This window comes from Idiotropiscis lumnitzeri, chromosome 2 (assembly GCF_059441095.1).
Source record: "Idiotropiscis lumnitzeri isolate Australia: NSW breed Sydney's pygmy pipehorse chromosome 2, RoL_Ilum_1.0, whole genome shotgun sequence".
Lineage (NCBI taxonomy): Eukaryota > Metazoa > Chordata > Actinopteri > Syngnathiformes > Syngnathidae > Idiotropiscis > Idiotropiscis lumnitzeri.
In genome coordinates this window covers 34,406,338-34,412,337 of record NC_142392.1, presented here as the reverse complement: position 1 = coordinate 34,412,337, position 6,000 = coordinate 34,406,338, and positions in this window count along the sequence as shown.

The window sequence follows — 6,000 nt, the reverse complement described above, 5'->3', positions numbered from 1 at the left end:
CAGTTCAAGTAGTCACGTGACAACAGAAGGTGATGAAGACCACTGGGGACCATCACAAGCACATAATGAGGACACATTGTCAGACGCTCATGACGATGATGATACTAATGATGATGATGGGCATGGCAAAGGTGAAAGGGCATGTCACACTGACAATTGGGTATGTTCTCAGTGTGGGAAATCATCAACTTCAAAGTTGTCTTTAAAACGGCACACAAGAACACACAGTGGAGAAGAAACTCTTTCCTGCTCAGTTTGCGGTAAATGCTTCTCTCGAAAGTCTCCTTTAGTAAGGCACACAAGAACGCACAGTGGAGAAAAACCTTTTTCCTGCTCAGTTTGTAGGAAAAGTTTCACTCAAAAATCAACTTTAACGAGCCACACAAGAACACACACTGGAGACAAGCCATTCAGTTGCAGCGTTTGTGCTAAAAAATTCTTTTCTAAAAATGGTGCTGAGAGTCACAATTGTGCTGGTGAGAATTGCAGCGATCCTTGAAGCTTAAAAAAAGACAACAAAAAACTGAAGGAATTGACTCTTTGTGGTAAGATGTAAATGTGATTTTGAATCAAATATGTTATACAGTGAACCCTCGGTTATCGCGGTTTATGGGGACCGAGACCACCCGCGAAAACTCAAAATCCGCGAAGTAGCGGCGCACCTTCAAAAATACTTTAAAAGAAAAAAATAAAAATATATATATATATATTTATATATATATATATATATATATATATATATATATATATATGTATATGGGTAGAGAGAGAGAGAGAGTGAAATTCATGTTATAACAAAAAAACCAAATTATTATTAAAACTTATTTTTTTATTCCCCAGCCATTATTTTTGTATTTATTCAATTACTTCTTTTTGTATTTAATTACTTCGACTTTAACTGCTGGTACGCCGTCCGGTGTGCCCTGTGAATGTTATGATCCTCCAGCAGAACTGGAGGATTGAACAGGACTCTCCAAACGCAGACATGGGAAAAAGGTGGCGATACAAAGATATTTATAATCACTATATAGTCAGTGTAATCAGCGCGTCTCGCAGCAGCTGACGACATGGCGCGAGACGATCGCTGGAGGAACGCCCACACAGCTGAAAAAACAAAAACACACGCGGCATGACCGGCACGGATCATGACAGTGAAATGAAAGGTGGCATTCTTCATTTATTTATTTATTCATTTATTCATTCATAACTGACAGCCTCGCGCTCCGCCGGTGCCCGGGCGGAAGTTGTTTCTCTTCGGCTTGACAGCCACACACGCCGGCCGGTCTCCTTCGGAGCTCACGCACGGTCCCGAACGAAGCAAAATGTCGCTCCCGATCGTGTCCGTCGCCACCAATCGTGTCCGGGGGAACCTGTTCTTCTTCGTCCACTCTGCTCTTCGGCGCACGCCCGCCGTCTAACCGCATCAGCGCCCCCTTGTGCCGCTCGCCGAAACTACAATGCTCCCGAATATTTTTTAGACCCGCGAAGCACTGAACCCGCGAAAGGTGAACCGCGAAGTAGCGGAGGTTCACTGTATATATATATTTTTTTCTTTTAAAGTTTTTTTGTAGGTGCGCCGCTACTTCGCGGATTTTCAGTTTTCGCGGGTGGTCTCGGTCCCCATAAACCGCGATAACCGAGGGTTCACTGTATAACATATTTGATTCAAAATCACATTTACATCTTACCACAAAGAGTCAATTCCTTCAGTTTTTTGTTGTCTTTTTTTAAGCTTCAAGGATCGCTGCTATTCTCACCAACACAATTGTGACTCTCAGCACCACTTTTAGAAAATAATTTTTTAGCACAAACGCTGCAACTGAATGGCTTGTCTCCAGTGTGTGTGGCTCGTTAAATGCGACTTACGATAGAAACTCTTTCCACAAACTGAGCAGGTAAAGGGTTTTTCGCCACCGTGCGTTCTTGTGTGCCTTGTTAAAGTTGATTTTTGAGTGAAACTTTTCCTACAAACTGAGCAGGAAAAAGGTTTTTCTCCACTGTGCGTTCTTGTGTGGATTGTTATATCAAACCTTCGAGAGAAGCATTTACCGCAAACTGAGCAGGAAAGAGTTTCTTCTCCACTGTGTGTTCTTGTGTGCCGTTTTAAAGACAACTTTGAAGTTGATGATTTCCCACACTGAGAACATACCCAATTGTCAGTGTGACATGCCCTTTCACCTTTGCCATGCCCATCATCATTATCACCATCATCATCGTCATGAGCGTCTGATAATGTGTCCCCAGTGGTCTTCATCACCTTCTGTTGTCACGTGATGACTTGAGCTGCTGCTTGTAGGCTCCGCCCCTCTGTTGTCCTCACTCTCATCCTTGTTTTCATCTTCAGTCTTAAAAGGGACAACGTTCACTGGTGACTTGTTGATCTCCTCCTCCTCCTCCTCCTTTTTGATGTGAGTCAAGTCTGGCTCCTCTTTCACAGAACGGAGATCGTTTTCACAGACGTCTGCAGGACACAAAAAGACAAATTTGGTTTGGTCAAGTCAAAGCTCAGGCGGCGACTTTGTCTTATATTGTTTCTACCGTGCTACCTTGACTTGTGCCTGCCGCATACGGAGCAATGCGTGCGACCCCTATTTAGAATTAGAATTAGAAATCCCTTTATTGTCATTGTACTCAAGTGTGCAACGAGATTAGAGAGCTCCCCTCTCCAGTGCAATACAACAATAATACAGACAAATATATAAATTGGATAAATAAGAGAGTGCAATGGAAAATAATACTGAATAGGGTATATAAAAAAACACATCACGATGCTGTTCTGCAAGGTAAGGGTGGTCTCGTGTGTGTGTGTGTGAGAGTTCAGAATAGAGATGGCTGTCTGAAAGTAACTGTTTCTCAGTCTATTGGTCCTCGATTTGATGCATCTGTAGCGCCTGCCAGAGGGCATCAGGTCGAACAGGTGTGAGTTTGGGTGGGTATTGTTTTTGACGATGTTGAGAGCCCTTCTGAGGCACAGGGCGGTGTAGATGTCCGACAGTGAGGGGAGAGGGCAGCCAATAATCCTTTGCGCTGTTTTGACTGTCCTATGGAGCCTCACTCTGTCCGCCTCAGTGCAGCCGCTGTACCAGGTGGAGACACAGTAGGTCAACAGGCTTTCGATGGACAAGTGGTCGAAGGTCAGCAACAGCTTCTTGTCCAGGTTGAATTTCCTGAGGACCCTCAGGAAGTGCAGACGCTGGTGGACCTTCTTTACCACTGCTGTGGTGTTGTGTTTCCAGGAGAGGTCATCGGAGCTCTGTACTCCCAGGAACTTGAACGTGTGGACCCTCTCCACACATTCGCCTCTGATGTAGAGGACGTGTGGCACAGTCTTATTCCTCCTAAAGTCGATGACGATCTCCTTTGTTTTTGAAATGTTAAGTTGCAGTCTGTTGTCCTCACACCAAGCCGTTAGTCTCTGGACCTCCTCCCTGTAGGCTGCCTCGTCACCTTTCGAGATCAGACCGACCACTGTCATGTCGTCGGCAAATTTGACGATGGTGTTGTTGCCGTGGGCCGGGCTGCAGTCGTAGGTGTAGAGGGCGTATAGGAGAGGACTCAGCACGCATCCTTGAGGGGAACCGGTGCTCAGCGTTCGGGTGGAGGACATGTAGGGGCCGAGCAACACAATCTGGGGTCTGTTGGTCAGAAAGTCCTTAATCCAGATGCGTGTGAGGGCAGGGAGACCGAGAATGTCCAGTTTGGAGATGAGGATGTCTGGTATTATCCTGTTGAATGTCGAGCTGTAGTCCACAAAGAGCATCCTGGCATAGCTCTGCTGTTGTTCCAGGTGGCCCAGCACACATGCAGAGCAGTGTCGATGGCGTCCTCAGTGGATCTGTTAGCCCGGTATGCAAACTGGTAGGGGTCCAGAGTGGGAGGAAGGAAGTCCCTGATGTGCTGGAGAACCAGCCTCTCGAAGCACTTCATGACGACTGGCGTCAGAGCAACAGGGCGGTCGTCATTCTGGTGGATTGTGGGTGACTTTTTGGGGCCAGGAATAATGGTGGAAGTTTTCAAGCAGGAGGGGATGACTGTTGAGCCAGGGAGCGGTTGAAGATCCTGCAAAAAACATGTGATAGTTGGTGGGCACATGCTCTGAGGAATTTGTCTGGTATTCCGTCGGGTCCAGTAGCTTTCCTGGGGTTAATAGCCAGGAGCGCACGCCTCACATCGTGTTCCTCTATGGTGAGTGAGGGGGAGTTGAGGCATGGAGTGCGGGAGTGTGACGGTTGGGGTGAGTCAAAGCGAGCAAAGAAGGGGTATAGCTCCTCCGCCAGCAACGTACTCAGGTCAACAGACGTTATGCTACTGGCTCGGCAGTTCGTGATGCTCCGTAGACCCTGCCACACCTCCTGTGGTCTGTTGCTGGCAAGGTGGGACTCCAGCCTCCCTTGTAGTCTGTTTTGGCTCGCTTAATGCCTTTTTTCAGGTCAGCACAGGCCACACTGTACATGTCTCTGTCACCTGACCTGAAGGCAGTGTCACGGGCCGTGAGGAGTGAGCGAACCTGGCTGGACATCCAGGGTTTCGTGTTCGGGAAAGTCCGAAGGGTCCTGTTTAGAAACTTCTCTGACAGTTCCGAAATATGAACTTGACAAACGTCTTCAACTTAACTTTTATTGCCGATTTTGTTAAAACATCTGCCACCATGTTGTCGGTTGGACAGTATTTCACACAGATTATCCTGTACCGCAGGTGTGGGCGAACTACGGCCCGGGGGCCACATGCGGCCCGTTAAACGTTTTAATCCGGCTCGCTGAACTTGAAAAAAATTAAATGAATCAACCTTGTTCATGTTTTATTTTCAAAATACTGTGTTTTTTCAAAGACATACATATTGTTGTAAAGCTGTTTTTCACTTTCATTTAAAATCAAATGTATTTTTTTTTTCTCAGACAAGGCGAGGTTACCAAAACACTTTATCCATCTGCTCCTGGTCCGGCCCGTCTGTCAAATTTTTAGAACCCATTGTGGCCCGCCAATCAAAAAGTTTTCCCACCCCTGCTGTAAAGGATCACAGGAACCTATCCCAGGTGTCTATGGGCGAAGGGCGCACAACTCCTTGAACTGGTCGCCAGCCAGGCACAAGGTAGACATAGACACTGTCACTGAGTGAGAACCGAACCCACGATACCCGCACACAAATCAGGCGAATGTACCACTACACCATCAGTGACTATCCCAAATCTATTTTCCCATTATTAACAGCTGACGTGATAAAGTGATACTTTCTGTCAAGTTTGCACCGTTGCCTTTTTACAGGCTTTTTCGACAGTGCTATGGTGCCTTGATTGTCCGAAAAAACAATAGGTTGCTCTTTATTTTTTGCATGTGATGTTTTCTTTCTCACAAGGGGACATTTCACATGGATTGAGCTGTTAAGTCACTAAAAAAGTAAAAGAAAAACAATAATGAAGATTCTTTAAGAATATGCAAGAAAGAAATCTTTCAGATCAAAATTTCACATTGTGGTTTGACAAATGTTGATACATTATATTTTCCATGAGGTGTTTGTTGTTTATTCATTTAATTGTATACTCACTTCAATATTTAAGTTTTTTTTTTCACTTTTTTTTACCTCTTTCAGTATTGAATTCGATTTTCATGTAATTATTTAAGCTTGCTTATGTATTACTACAATATGTATCCAAATGTTTTTATATCTTTATATATTTAAAGATAAAGATGTCCTTTATTAGTCCCACAATGGGGAAATTTGAGGTGTTACAGCAGCAAAGATATAGATCACACAGAGTCTGCGGCGTAATGTAGCCGTTAATGTATAACATTAGCAGCAGACATTCAGAAAAAGCATGCAAATATACACAGTATAAACGTATAGATGTGTAAGGGAACACTCCTAATGCCTGTCCATTATGCAGAGGGGGAAACACTGTAATGATAAAAAATACTGAATGATTGAAAATACTGCAATGATAACAATATTGCAATGATATATTTAATATTTTTAAATACTTTTGATTTCAATCTTGAATATTT